Source organism: Taudactylus pleione, unplaced genomic scaffold, assembly GCF_031769625.1.
Source record: "Taudactylus pleione unplaced genomic scaffold, aTauple2 ptg000216l, whole genome shotgun sequence".
Taxonomy (NCBI): Eukaryota; Metazoa; Chordata; class Amphibia; order Anura; family Myobatrachidae; genus Taudactylus; species Taudactylus pleione.
This window is the reverse complement of record NW_028284618.1, coordinates 3,789,804-3,804,346: the sequence shown is the minus strand read 5'-3', so window position 1 is coordinate 3,804,346 and position 14,543 is coordinate 3,789,804. Positions and strand designations below refer to the sequence as shown.

Below are 14,543 nucleotides of genomic sequence, written 5' to 3'. Positions count from 1 at the left end.
GCTAGTGGGTTTTAGGCTTAACCGCAGTAGCGCACAAGATCCAGCCAGCAACGCAAGTTGCAACCTTGTGCTGCCCTACTACAGTCGTGCTCCAAATAAAACTCTGGGGCCAATTTCTTCTACAGCTAACAAAAAATAAAAATCATCATTTGTCTTTTTTTCTAATATTTTTGTGTGTGCGCACGACTGCACGTGTGTGAATTATGTAACAGCACCTTGGCTACACTGTTGGTGATTGTGACACTGCTTCTAGACTGCAGAAAAAATATGGAGGGCTGTCACATGACAGGAGAGCAAGGCCAAGAACCACATGTTGTAGCTGCCGCCAGCAGTGCAGGGCTGTCAACTTCCTCGACCTCTAGGAAGGCCCATGCCCCAGGGCTTAAGTCACGCCATCGATATGGTAAAGGAAGTTTTACTGAAATTAAGAAAAAAAAATTGAAAGGATATTTGCCTTTAGATAAACAAAAAATTGGCAATATGCCCTTCACAAAGTGGCAAGGAAAGGATAAGGGCTTGGCCTTCTTTCTTTATGAAGACTGCTGATTCTGATAGCCCTTCTGCTTGTAGTAGTAGTGGTGGTGGCCCAATTAAAAATGTGAAAGTTGTTAAGATAGCTCCGGGAAAACCAACTGTGTGCCCTGAGAAATCGAAATCACAAATCCCCGAGGAGAGTGCAAATGTGTCCGCGGTTGCCATGTGTGAGCCCGACCTAAATACTAGTGTACTGGAGGATCCTCCAAGTTCCACCATTTGTGTGCCCTCTGTAAATGTGGGTAAAGGCAGTCAACATATTGCACACGTAGTCATTGAGTATGCTTCTGTGGAATTGTACATGGAGGAGGAGGATATTTTGGTAGTTGAAGGCACTAAGGATGATGAGGATGTTGGTGATGAGGATGTTGATGCCGAGGATGTCCTTTGTGTAAGTAAGGCAACAGCTGTTGCCCATGGTTTGAAAAAGCCAAAGCCCATTGTTGTCATGCCAGGACAAAAGAGAAAAAAATCTACTTCTTACGTGTGGAATTATTTCCATCCGATCCGGACAACAGTTGTCAAGCCATATGTGCCCGTTGCCATGCAAGAGTGAGTAGAGGGAGGGACCTAAACCACCTAGGAAGATCCTCCTTGTTATGTCACTTGAAGCGCATTCATCAAATATCAAAGTGTATGTCGCCACATTCCAAAACGCAAAACGTAACATGTCCAGTGTCACCTACCTGCACCCTCTCTGTGGGATCCAAGCGCCTTCGATTTCCAACACCAATACCTGCATCATCATCTACATCCTCATTTGTGATCAGAAGTAATTTAAAAAACAATTGACTATTAAACAGTCCTTTGATAGAGGAAGTAAGTATAACAGCTGTCACCCAGTTTCACAGTGGATCACTGACACCATGATGGCTGCGCTAGTATTAGATGGTCAAATAATAAAAAATGAGGATGATAGTGTGGAGGAAGTTCAAAAGGAGGATGAGGGGGAAACTTGTGTCCTAACTGATGCTAAAGTGGATGTTGATGATAAGGATGTGGTTTGTGTAAATCAGCCACCAGTGGCAGCAGTTCTTGCTAATGATAAAAAGAAAGCCAGAAAAGCAACGTCTTGGGTGTGGAATTATTTTAATCTCTATTCTGACAACAGTTGTGAAGGCATCTGTTCCATTTGTAAAGCCAAAGTTAGCAGAGGAAGGGACGTTAATCATCTAGGCACCACCTCGCTGTTACGTCATTTGCAGCAAGTTCATGCAATTTGTCTAGCAAAATTATAATTTGTAAATTAATAACAAACAGTCCAGTATCAGCTTCCAGCAGTTTGGACCAGCACATGCAATCTCCACCACCAACATCCTCATCATCAACCTCCTCCTTAATAATTGAAGGTAGTCCTTCCAAAAAAATGTTTTGTGGGGCCCAAACAAACCAAGGAGTTCAGCCACAAAAGTGTCAGTCCCAGTCGCTAAAGTGCTTGGTTTGTTAAACTGTGCATGTCCTTTTTAATATCCCACATAAGAGTGGGTGGGAGGGACAATGCCATCTTGCACCTCTTTTCTTTACATTTGGTATAATTTGGGGCATTGCTGGCTGACATTATTATAGTTTATTAAATTGCCATCCTGTCTGCCACTGATACCACTGCTCTGTGGCAATGTTTCAATATTTTTTTAAACTGCCGTGCGTTTGTGCCGCTGCTCTGTTACTTACTTTATCCTGCCAGCTCCCTGCAGCCTTTGGCCTATATTGGTGAAAAATAGTGAAATCAATATTGTGAGCTGTGAGGTGGTAAAAATTGCCCAGAAATGCCTCAAAATCATTGCTATTAAGGTTAATAATACTGTAGGAACAAAAACAGGCAAAAATTATGTGGTTTTAGCTGTTTTTATGATTTTTTAAGAAAAAATCCAGATCCAAAACCAAAACACAGAGGAAAAAAATCCAAAACCATATTCAAGTCCAAAACCAGGAAAGATCCAGATCCAAAACCAAAACACGACGGTCGGCACACATCTCTAGTTTATACTTGTTCTCTTTCACTGATTATTTTGTTTTGCTAAAGACTTTTTTATAGCAACACAACATCAGGATTAGACCCTACTCACCCTTGATGCTTCCAAAACTTTTATCCATTCTCTTGCCATCGCCCGTCTGGACTACTGCAGACGGGCCTTCTGTCACTCATTACTCCCCATTTTAGTCCATGTCAGGGTAAGGCTGCGTTTTTTATGCCACCACTCTTCTAGCGCCTCTCAGCTCTTCCAATCTTTATAATATTCCATACAGAAAGCAATTATAATCCCTCATCCTTACTCATAAAGCCATAAGCCCCTCCTCCACCCAATACAGCTCATCTAGCAGCGCATCCCCCCCCCCCATATCCTCTCTTTCAATGGCAGGCAACTCAAGTCCATGCTGCTAAGCACATCACACTACTGAATCCAAAGGCTATATTTACTTAGCGTCGGTTTTGGGTTTTCCGTTTGATTGCTATCAGTTTTGCAATCCCTTGATTTGCTAAATGCGCGCTGATTGTCTTGCGACTCCGCGAGCACAGGGAACCCTTCGCGAAATGAGTGACAAGTAGTCAGCATTTTGGGGAGGTATCAGGGGAAGGGGGGGGCAGTGGTCTGGAAAACACAGGTGTGTCTTACCGTTTAGACGCTGTTACATGGACATGCATAAATTAGACATTGCCATCTCCTATGCAGCATGAGAGCCCTCTGCGTGTCAGGAGAGCTGCAGTTTTTGCAGCTGGTCAGACCTGCCAGAAGGGCAAGATGGCTGCTCGATGTCTGTTGATGTTACTGATATTTATGCTGGTACGCAGATGAGAAGGCACAGTGCGTGTCCCTATGCTCGGGTGATTTTTGGAACTAATAACATGTTTTCGCAGCTGTGTACCGTGCAAAACCAAAGCTGCGATTGCATTAGCGTCCATCTCTGAATCAGGCCCTCAGTCAGGGCTGTCGAGAGCTCTTACGGGCCCTACTACTAAAGGTTGTGGCCAAATTTAATTGGTGTGGCCACACCCCCTGCCCAAAGACCTGTAATAAAATAGTATGCACACTGGGGAGGCTCCAAAGGGGGGGAGGGGGGGCGATCCAGGGGATCCTGTAACAATTCTTCTCTCTGCCCACTACCGCTACGGCTGTGTCTATATAGCAGTGCAAACCCGGCGGCACATCGTGCAGTGAAAGGAGACTGCTTCTGCTCAGTGGCAGCAGTCTCCTCTGTCTCACTACCCAAGTGAGCGGCAGTGGGCAGAGAAGGAAATTTTTTGGGTGGGGGTGATCGCTGACCCGGGCCCCTCCAACCACCCTGGACTCAGTATTCATGTTTTTACCAGTAGAAATATATAAACCACAGTTAAAATGTTGCAGGTTTAGAAGAATATTCAGTCCACATCATTGTGGGGTCATGCCTAGCACTCTCCGAGATGCTGGGCTGCCCCCAGGCTCCACCTACATTGTGAATAGATGCACAACATCTATTCTCCTGCTGCTCTTCCTTAGCGGTATGTGCCCCCCCCCTCCTACAGCCAGCCATATGATTGGCATCAGAAAGCTGCATCCGATGGCTGGCAACCATGGAATACATTCATTGATAAAATCTGACATGAAATGGTATGCTCTTCCTCAGCCAGTGACCTGCTTAGTTCCCTACCTAAACTCCAATCAAGAAGAGGAAGTATCTACACTCTTCTCATACTCCTGCTCTACTACCTCTCCTCTTGATCCTATTCCATCACAAATCAGTAAAGCTCTGTCTCCTGTGCTCATCCCACCCTTTACTACTCTCTCTTTTGGTATATTTCCATCATCTCCATTTTGTTTGCTTCATCTCCATATTATGACATCAAGTGATATCTATCCTTGTTGGCAACTCGACAATCAACCCTATCCCACAAGCCCACTTCCAAGGTGTATTCCATGACTCTGAACTGTCCTTTGTTCCCTTAATACATTTTGGGGTATATTTATCAAAGTTTGTTTTTACTTTCATTTTGGTGTTCGATTTAGCTCACCTCAAATCAAAAGTACAAATCCCTCTTCAAATCCCACATTTATTAAAATTCGATTTTAGAAGCATTTTCTAAATCGAATTTGATTTGGTTTTGAACAGTGATTTGGTATTCAATTTTGCATGTTCATGTACAAATCAAACAGCAAATTCCACTTCAAAACGAACTTCAAAGCCCCAACTGAATAGAACTGCTTCATGCTTACATTTTCGGAATGAGCAGTTAGTTTTCACACAGATACATGCATACATCAGTGAGATGCATGCATGTATCTTACTGTAAAAAGCTTAGAAAGAATTGATGTAAAAAAAAAATGACATATGGTCCCCACCTAAATACACAATCAGCCCTGGACTTTTCATAACCAGTTCTGGTTGTGTAAGTACAGGGAAAACATTGTGTAGGGTTCCCCTATACTTAGCACAACCAGCACTAGGCTCTGATCCGGTCCTGATTCTGTAAATACAGGGGAAAAAATGTGTAGAGTTCCCCTGTAATTTCCACAACCAGCATCGGACCCTTTCTAGCAGGGGGCTGATGCCACAGCCAGGGGAGCCCTTTCACCAGGCTCCACAGCCAAAGCATCAGCCCTGAACGCTAGTCAGCCCAGGCCAGGAATCCCTGGGGAGTTGGGAACCCCCCCAATAAAGGGGTCCCCCTCTCCAGGGAACCCCTGGCCAAGGCTGATAGCCTGGGGCTATCCCCACTACCCCTGGGCGGTGAGGATAGTGTAGTGTAAGTGTAGTGTAGTGTAAAAAAAGAAGAGTATTAACATTGTTTTTATGAGTAGAACTGCAGGTCCCAGCAAGCCTCCCCCGCATGCTGGTATTTGGAGAACCACAAGTACCAGCATGTGGGGCATTAAGGGCCCACTGGTACCTGTAGTTCACCTGTAAAGAAATGTTTAAATAAACACAATACACACACACTGTGACCGTATAGGTTTAATACATACATACACACTCACACAAACTCAACTACACCTGGACTGGTCCCCTTCTCCCTGTAGGCATTCTAGGTCTTGGTAAAATAAAAAAATGAGAAATGCGTTCCACGCAACAGGCAAAAACCATGATGGCTGTTACCTCCCGAATGAAAAGCTCAGATGCGGCTTCTACCTTTGTAGAGCCGTATCTGAGCATTCATTGGCTGTGAGAGGTCAGTGGAGAGACGCAGGGTTACTAAAGTTTATTCTGTGGTTCCCACCATTGACTCTCACACCAGGGATCGGGGAACTTTTCTGGTGGAAGCTTGGGCAATTCGGTGGGTCTTTTGACTCGGTACATATTCTCTCCGATCTTCCTTATTCTACAGGTTCTCAGCAGATTTACTCAGGAATGGGCACTGTGCTCCTAGTGGAGGTACCGTGTTCCTCGTGGTGGCACCGTGGTTCTTGTGGTTCCGTTTGGCCGTGGAGAGCTTGACACATGGCTCTTCAGCGTTTCTCTATAGATGCTTCTCTGTCTTCTGGATCTTCTGCCTCAGGACCTGTGCTTCCATCCGGTTTGCACCCGTCTCCCTTTGATGGGGTGGCTCTAGAGACATCTTTCCTGAGGGCCAGTAGGATGTCTCAAAACATGTCTCAATGTCTCGATGTCTCAAAGTCAGTACCATGCCCCGTGCCCACAAATTTGCTTCAGCTAGGATTTATCTCCGGGTTTGGCAGCGCTCTTTATTCTGATTTTCATCAATTACTTTGATCCTGGGTCTTTTTGTCTTCCACAGGTTCTCTCCCTTTCCAGCAGGCATGCCTGGATTGGGGTTTTCAGCCTTTTGTTCCTGGTGGTTCAGCTTTTTGCCCTCTCTGTATTCTTTCAGAGATGGATTGTGCTGTTACCTAATGTCATGCCTTTCCATCAGGGAGTCCTCCATGTGCTCTTCCCCTTTGTTCCTTGGGTGGCTCCTTGGGATTTATCCTTCGTGCTGAGGGTTCTTTAGTCCTTTTGTTGGGAAGACTCCTGGCAATTGCTACGGCTTGGAGAGGGTCTGCCATGAGCACATTGTTGTGTTGCTCTTCATTTCTTGTCTTTCACCCGGACTGTTTGGCTACCATTATGATGGTTGTTTCTCTGTTTCACATCAACCAGGTGTTTGTGATTCTGGCCTTTCAGTCTCATGATTCTTCGCCGTAGCTGGTCTCTATGGATGTGGTGAGGGCCCTCTGAGTCTAGGTAGACCATGCTAAGGATCTCCATACTTCTGATCCCCTTCTTTGTATTTCCCAAATGGGCTGGCTGGCTGCAAAGCACTTGGCCCTCTGGTTCTTGGTACATCTGCCATGTATTCGTGGTGGCGGACGAGGTGACTACTCATGCCACCAGGTTGGTTGGTACTTTGTAGGCAGCTCACCAGGGGTGCCTCGGTGAAGCAGCCTTGTAGGGCAGTAACATGGTTTTTTGTCCACGGGGGTTTTTTCCGTTTCTATTCATGTGCCGCAGACGCAGATTTTGGGAGGTATGTTCTCAGTGCAGCTCAGGAGTGTGCCCTCCCTTGGAAGTATTGCTTTGGGACATCCCAGCATAGTCCCTGTATCCCCTATGGAAGGTGAAGAAGAAAAGGAGACTTTTGTCTTACTTGGTCCTTTTCTTCAAACTCCATAGGGGACACAGGGAGCCCACCCTGATGCACCTGGCTTTTGGGGATTTATTTTGTTCTGGTTCCCCTGTCCATCTGTGAAATGTGTTTAGTTCGGTAGGTGAGCCAGTCTTCCTTCTACTTTCTCGCTCCTGCCTTGGGCTTGCTAACTTAACTGGCCTGCCTGGGGCTGGTGGCAGGGAATAGGGAAGAAGGAGGCTAGGCTGCCTGGGAAGTCAAATAGTTTAACTGTTTAGTGCCCAATCCTCCTTCTGCATATCCTGTACCCAGTGTAGTCCATGTGTCCCCGATGGACTTCAAAGAAAAGGACTTAACCGGGTAAGACATAAGTCTCCTTTTCTCTTTCTTCACATACACTTCCTCCTGACTATTGGCCAACATTCTTGTGTGATTATATCATACAGCCCATTAAGAACCTTTGCAATCTGGCTGGACCATTATGCAATTGGTAGCACCTATCCTTGTGTATCAATACCTACAGTATTTCCCTATAGAATGTAAACTTGAGAGCAGGGTTTTCCTACCTCTATATCTGTCTGATATTACCCAGTTTTGTTGTATTACCATTTTTTCCAATTGTAAAGCACAACAAAATATGCTACGCTATATAAGAAACTTAATAATAATAATTTTGTGGAGCGCAGTTAAAAACTGCATTAATACTTACTGTACACTTATCCTTAAATTGCGCCAAATAGCCCTCTTTGTGACTTTGCCGCACCAAGCATCCCGCAGAAGACTTTTTCACAAAATATGGGTTTTATTCACACTGACTACTGGAGCTGGCATTTCATTTCTGTGTGTAATATGGGTAAAGGGTACAGAGTTCCCATATGAGCGATCTGCACCATGCCTTTGCATCATTATGCTTAATCTACAACTTTATACCATTTCCTTTGGGACAAAAGTGCTAATCTAGTGTCCCTGGTATACTGTAAGTGGCTTATTATGCGGCTACAATGTGAATAAGATGCAAAATTCTCAAAAAATACAGCGCTAACTATGATGGAGCGTCTAGGTTGAGTCAAACACTAGGTGAGGACACATCTGTACATGATACCTGCAGATGGTCTAATATAGTGTTATAGTATTAGAAGTCACCTTGGATTTCTATGACATGACGTTTAATATCCATATCATTTACATTGTGAGTGCATGATACCATATATTAATTAATATTAATTTTGTACAGTAAATAATGATAATAAACACCATAAGGGCTTATGTGATTACTGAAGCATGCAGAATACAAGTGCTGTGACCTTTTATCAACCAATAAGATATGCATTAGTCTGACTATACTGGACTAGAGAAATCCGTTACCTGATTGGCTGATATGGGTTATATCCTGGAGAGGTGGTGGATCTCATTTTCCCCGTCGTCTACTCCTCCCACCTTGCCACGCTAGTCTTACAGGCCAAAACAAGTGTGAAAACTGTTCTTTACACAAACACTATTGTGTATAGGAAACGGCAGAGTGAATGGCGGGGGGCCTGGGGGCTGCCTACACCCCAGAAGCTTTTGGGGCTATGACAGTGTGAAATACATTTTAGATGCTTTTTTAGCACTCCTGCCATCAGCTGAGACTACAATGTTAGATTACTTAAAAAGAAAAAAAAAGTTCTATATCATCAGTATTATTTTTCTGCCGTGCCTCCGAGTTTTTTTATGGGGTCCCTAAAAACTAGTCTGTGTCACTTCGATACCTAATTTTTTTTGCAACCCCTATGTATTGCCCTCGCTTGATTCTTTCCTTACCTTTATGCTGGTTTCTCTGAAATAAGGGACCTCTGAAGAAATTGAGACTCCCTAGGCAGACAGAGAGTGGCTGTGGGACTTCTGTGTAGGGACTTGGTGGAGATGGAACTAGTTCCACCTACCATTAGAGGTGACAGAAATCAGTTCCACCCCGTTCCTCCCCACTTTAACCCCTTGTTATATAAAATATTATTCTTGCACAATGTTATTACATGAGACCCAATACTGTTTTTCGACTCCCTCATGAAATAAATTACACATTTTATCTGTATTTAATTTTATACTAGTTGGATTCCATTTGTATCCTCTTCATGTGATATAGGCAGTCAGTGACCATTCAGATATCATAGGACAGAGAACTGTAATATAATTATATATGATCTATCTTCAGTGTTATAGAATATTTGGAAAAGTAGAAGAAGTGGCTGGTTGGCAACAAGCAAGATCTGCGTGTCAGACATTAGGAGGAAATTTGGCCAGCATACATGATGGCCTGGTACAAGGTAAGACATTTACTATTAGTTTATTCTGGTTAGCAGCATATTATTTTTTGGATTAAGACAGCAATGTGTCAACTATTGGAAATATATAATTTCAGATGCAAGTGTATATGTGGACGTATCTTACGGATTTCAGAATACTGGGGGTAATTCAACTGCGGATGCATTTGTTATCTCAGCTGCTAACATAGTACCAGCTGCGATAGCACTAATATTGTAATGCAGCAGGAGGCATGATGCCTCCTGCAAGCATTACTGATTCGAGCTGCATCCAAGGATGCAGCATCAAATCATCTGCGATCCCACTGGTCGGCTGAGTGACCATGAGGTCACACAAGCCAGCAGCCGCAGATGATTAAAAGAGGCCAGGAAATCTACGTCAGCCAACTGAGATCCTGGCCTTTCCTCTCTTCCCCAATGGTGGCAACTTATCTCCATTTTGGGAAACGGAGGCCATATACACTCCTTACCTGCCCAGAAATGGCAGCAGACTGTCAATCACTGACAGTCTGCTGCTGGACTGCGTGTGTGATTGTAGAACGGGCCCTGTGGACGTGCAGATTGCTGATACTTGATAATTTGCGATCATTGCATTAGGGGGATGGTTAGGGTTAAAATAATAAACAAAAATGTGTCAACCTTTTCTGTGGCAATCATTTGTGTGTCAACATTTTCAACCTTATTGACAATTTAACCCTGTCAACCTTAGTCCATGTCGATCATTTAACAGTCAACCGTTTGACTCTATTGACCATTTGGCCCTGTCGAACATTTGGCGTGGACCTATTGACTAAACACTATAGATTTTTCAATCCACACCCAAGGAATTGATCTGTCCATCAATGGGCCACACTTTCCATGAAATGGACATTTCTGGGTGGTAACTGGATGATGGCCATGAGATGGCACGAAACTGTTCTGTCTTGTGGGAGTATCATGGGAGTTACATAGGTAGACTTCCTTGCTCGATCATATCATGTGGACAGAGCTGATCTTTTGCACCCAGCATGGGAGGGAGAGGAACAATCTTCCAGACTCCAGAAAGGAGGACTGGCCGCTGGGGAGAGCAGTTGGAGTAATGGGGCAAGGGCAGAGCTGCAGTCACAGAGCCACGATGGAGAGGGTGTGGGGGGTAAACAGCAGAGAGTGAGGTGGGACCAGCCAGAGAGGAGGGCAGAGTCGAGCTTGGACAGGGATTGTGGATACTAGTGTATATATATATATATATATATATATATATGTATATATATATATATATATATGTATATATATATATGTATATATAAAATATATATAAATACACATACCTGTATATGTTTTTCTTTTTCTAGCTTTCCTGTTTAGTCATTTAAAAGATTTTAATGTTGATGTCTGGATTGGATTGAATGATATCAGTTCAGAAAACAAGTTTCTTTGGACGGATCAGGGTGGCGTGCGTTATACAAACTGGGCCAAAGGTCATCCATCCGGAAGTTACAGTTTTAATCCCTTTAACGATGATGTAAGTTTTTCTCTAATGTACATTGTTTATACAAAGTCTCTTTGGGGCTGTCAATACATACTCTATACAGCAGGCTTTGGGCCTCATTTACATAACATAAGGTGTCAGGGGAGTATGACACTAACGAACCGCCCATATTGTGCCAAATTGCGCAGGTGCTACTAGATTTCTGTCAGAGTGCAATGGCTTGCTGATAAACATGGCTGGCATCTGGGTGGGGTGAGGTTGTTTCTTACTTAGCACCTAGTTATGCAGAGCAATGCAAGTACTAAAATACTAAAATCAGTTTTGCAGAGTGTTATTACAGATATTGGATAATGGGGTGTAATGACACATATTTAGCAGCATTTCTGGGCAGAAGGGCAAAGAGCTGTTTCACTACATACAGTAAATCGTTTCCCAAGCTCTGAGGTGGGATTGGGTCATGTCCTATTCATATTGGGGGAGAATATTGCACCTTTCAGTAGCATTTTGTTAGAGCAGAGCATTTGCAGGTGCCCTGTGTCCAAGGTCATAAAAAGCACCTAACTGTGCTACTGTAAGTATGATACAGATGAGAACGTCCACCTGTGACAAGAATAAAACAGAGATTTGCAGATAGATGTGCAAGATATGGGCTCGATATGCGCAAAATGGCTGCAAAATATAAAGTATTGCGTCAAATTACTGTCGGCCATTTTGCAGAGTGGTGAAGATCCTGGGACAGAATTTTAGATTTACGCTTTTGCTTCACTGTTCTGCAGATTGTCCCATCGCACTATGGGTCTCATTCAGACCCGCTTGCAAGCGGGTCGATGTTGTGCCCTGCGCACGCACAGCGGGTGCACTGCGCGTGTGCAAGCCCCGGAGCGAGAGAGAAATTCTCTTGTTCCGGGACTCACTACAAAAGGGGTGGCTGCCAATGGTGTTCGACAGCTGTCCCCGTTTTGTAGGTGGGGCGGGGGTGTGGCTACGCAAATAGAGGCGTTCCCAAGCGAACACCTGCCGTTTGTGGGCTGCCCCACACTGACATCACCAGTGATGTCAGTGGGAGAGCTTCCGGCTCTGTTAGAGCCGAAAGCTCTCTGGGGCTTGCAGCAGACGAGACCCTACCACAAGGGTCTCGTCGCAAGCCCCGATGGTCGCGATTGTCTTGACCATCGCGACCATCAACCTGGCTGCTCGCTAAAGCTACGGGTGGTAACCCACAGCCTAGCGAGCGGCCAGGAGCCCGGCTCACAAAATGGATGCGGCCACCCTCATTCAGAGCGAGTGCTCGCATTTTGCAAGAGGCTCTGAATGAGGTCCAATGAGTAGAGATGTGACAATGATGCTCAGTTAATTTTGCTGTGGTTGGGGTAGGACTGAGACTGGTAAAAACTTGAGGCCAAAGTCCTCCGGTGAATGTGTAACATTTTGTAGCTGAATGTGGAAGGAGGTGGATATTCTGCAGAACAAACCTTGGACATTTCCACCATGACGCTCTGATCTCCCAGAGCTGGTACTACCCTTTGAGTAAACACCGCAAGTCATTAAGCACAGGGATTATAGCGTCCTGGTGATTTCCCAACTTGTGTTTTATGTAACATAAACCATCCCAGATCCAGGTCCAATGTTTCTTCAGACCGTTGTTTACCCCACAATTACTGTATTAGTAGAAGGGACTAAAACATATATAGAGAATACAAAGAGTAGAAATAGAATACACTGCATAGCAGAACAATGCTCCAAAACATAGATTAAAAACTTGATTCCATTTTATAAAATTGCTGCAGAAATTTCTAATTTGCAATTGTTTTCTAAGAAGAATCTTCTCCTCTGATGATTTTCATGTAGACCGATTGTGTCGCTGTTAAACGTGGTTCGATTTTGGATGCTGGTTCATGGATTGAAGAGGATTGCATACTTAATAAAGGATACATATGCCAGAAATCTAAAGGTATGTATCATCTATTTCAATGGAGCCCATGTACAGAGCCACATTTTTTACCGACCACTTGCCAAATGTCATTACAAAATGGAGGTTCGTTCAACAGAACAGAGCCGTAAATAATGGTGCATACACACGGTCAGACTTGCTAGATTAGCGATGAACGATTTTACCAACGATTTCATGAATGATGAAAGATTTCTGACAGAATTTAAATGAATGATATCACCCAAATCTGACTGCAAACACACTCGATTTCAGATATCGTTATCTGACATGCGGGCACATGCATCGTTGAAAAATGCATGCCAAACATGTCAGCGATATGAACGATATAACAATTTTTACAATTGTTATCGTTCATATCTTCCAGAAAATCTGACCGTGTGTACCCTCCATAAGGCTTGTGGTGCCCGGTGCAGGCCACACATGCCATCCATCAGTGCATTGCTGCGGCCAGGTGTTGGTTCAGGCTCTGAGTTAATAGGGATAACCCTGGGTCAGGGGTGGATTGGCATGGAAAACCAGCCTGGGAAATTTCTGGAAGCAGCCCTAATGGGGTTGGATCTGTTGGGGGGCAGGGTGTGTGGAGAAGGGCAGGATATTCCCTCCTCTTAGGGTCTGGAAGGACTTTTGCAAGCCACTGAGGAAAGCAGGGTCGGCAACATAAATCTTGGTGAATGATACACTCTTCTTGGGGTCACCCAACCCACTGCACTAGGTACAGGTCAGTCAGTTTGAAAGTCTTTTTTTTACCTATATGGTGGTTTCTCTGCAACGGGGAGCCTCTGAAGACTTTGAGCCTCACTGGGCAGCGTCTTCAGCCGGTATTCACTATTCATGTAGGAGATCACATTGTCTGGAAGATGCCTGTTTACGTAGAAATATAACCAATGTCATCATCATACCCAGATAATATATATTAACAGAAGTTTTTGCACAGGGCAAAATGTGAATTTCCCTGATCAAACAATTTCTGTGTCTCTCCAGGCCCCCCTGTGTTACTCCAGACCCCCCTATGTCTCCATCAACAGGCCCCCTGTGGTTCTCCAGATCCCCTGTGTCTCTTCAACTCCAGACCTCCATGTCTCTCCATCTCCAGGCCCTTTGCCTCTCTTCAAGACCCCCTGCATCTCTCCATCCCCAGGACTCCCTGTATCTCTCTAGGCCCCATGTCTCTCCATTCCCAGCACCAGTGTGTCTCAGACTCACTCCCCAGTGTATGCCTCTTCACCGCATTCCCCCAGGCCCAGTGTGTGTCGCTCCGCCTCAGTCCCCCAGACCCAGTGTGTGTCTCAGTCCCATTCCCCCAGACCCAGTGTACATCTCTCAGCCCCATTCCCACTGCGCATCTCTTATTCCGATTCCCCCAGACCCAGTGTACATCTCTCAGGCCCCATTCCCAGTGTGCTTCTCTTCACCCCATTCCTACAGACCCAGTGTGCGTCTCTCAGCCCCTTTCCCCCAGTACCAGTGTGCGTCTCTCAGCCCCTTTCCCTCAGAACCAGTGTGTGTCTTTCAGCCCCATTGCTCCAGACCCAGTGTGCATCTCTCAGCCCCAATGCCCCAGACCCAGTGCACGTCTCTCAGTCCCAGTACATCTCTCTGCACATACCCCAGTGTCTCATCCCGTGTCACCCCAGCCCCAGCTGTGTCATCAGCTCCAACCCCCCCCTTCCCTATGTCATCAGCTTCAATTCAAACCCCCAGCCCTGTGCCCTCAGTTCCAACCTCCCCCCAGCCCTGTGTCCTTGGCTCCAA

The 14,543-nt window shown here is 45.0% G+C and overlaps 1 pseudogene; it reads left to right on the top strand.

Annotated features, from left to right (window-relative positions):
• LOC148517456 (macrophage mannose receptor 1-like) overlaps window positions 1-14,543 on the top strand; it is a 268,777-nt pseudogene that overhangs the window by 180,718 nt on the left and 73,516 nt on the right.